The sequence below is a fragment of the Arachis duranensis genome, chromosome 2 (genome assembly GCF_000817695.3).
Source record: "Arachis duranensis cultivar V14167 chromosome 2, aradu.V14167.gnm2.J7QH, whole genome shotgun sequence".
Classification (NCBI taxonomy): Eukaryota; Viridiplantae; Streptophyta; class Magnoliopsida; order Fabales; family Fabaceae; genus Arachis; species Arachis duranensis.
In genome coordinates, this window is record NC_029773.3 from 30788544 (window position 1) to 30789605 (window position 1062).

The following is a 1062-nucleotide window of genomic DNA, read 5'->3' on the forward strand; positions in this document are numbered from 1 at the left end:
TCATATCTTCTCAATCATATCTTTTTAAAACCATAACTTTTCAATCATATCTTTTTAATCACATCTTTTTCAAAAAAAAAGGTTTTCAATCATACCTTTTTTATTTCTAATTTCAAAATCTTTTTCAAAAATCACTTAATTTCTTTCCCACTCTTAGTTTTTGAAAATCATCAATCAATTTTTCAAAATGTTTTTAAAATGTTTTTAAATTTATTTTTGAAAATTTCTTCCCCTCTTCCCACATCCTTCTATTTATGGACTAACATGTACAATTCGAACTCTAAGTTCGAATTCTTCTACCTCTTCCTTCTATTTTTCTTTTCCTCTGACACCTTAAGGAATCTCTATACTGTGACATAGAGGATTCCATATTTTCTTGTTCTCTTCTCTTTCATATGAGCAGGAGCAAAGACAAAAGCATTCTTGTTGAGGCTGACCTTGAACCTGAAAGGACCTTGAAGCGAAAGCTAAGAGAAGCTAAACCACAACTCTCTGTAGAGGACCTAACAGAATTCTTCAAAGAAGAAGACATGGCAGCCAAAAACAACAACAATGCCAACAATGCAAGGAAGGTGCTGGGTGACTTTACTGCACCTACTCCCGACTTCTATGGGAGAAGCATCTCTATCCCTGCCATTGGAGCAAACAACTTTGAGCTTAAGCCTCAATTAGTTTCTTTAATGCAACAGAATTGCAAGTTCCATGGACTTCCATTGGAAGATCCTCATCAGTTTTTAGCTGAATTCTTGCAAATATGTGACACTGTTAAGACCAATGGGGTTGACCCTGAGGTCTACAGACTTATGCTATTCCCTTTTGCTGTAAGAGACAGAGCTAGGATATGGTTGGACTCACAACCTAAAGAAAGCCTGAACTCTTGGAAAAGCTAGTCAATGCCTTCTTGGCAAAGTTCTTTCCACCTCAAAAATTGAGTAAGCTTAGAGTGGAAGTCCAAACCTTCAGACAGAAGGAAGGTGAATCCCTCTATGAAGCTTGGGAAAGATACAAACAATTGATCAAAAAGTGTCCCTCTGATATGCTTTCTGAATGGAGCATCATAGG

General features: G+C 36.5%; 1 non-coding gene across 1 annotated transcript; it reads right to left on the bottom strand.

The window, feature by feature from the left end:
- Positions 1-934: 934 nt before the first annotated feature.
- Positions 935-1042, bottom strand: LOC127745093 (small nucleolar RNA R71). The gene has a single exon (XR_008006286.1). It is a non-coding gene; the product is annotated as a small nucleolar RNA R71 (small nucleolar RNA).
- Between the last annotated feature and the right edge of the window lie 20 nt (positions 1043-1062).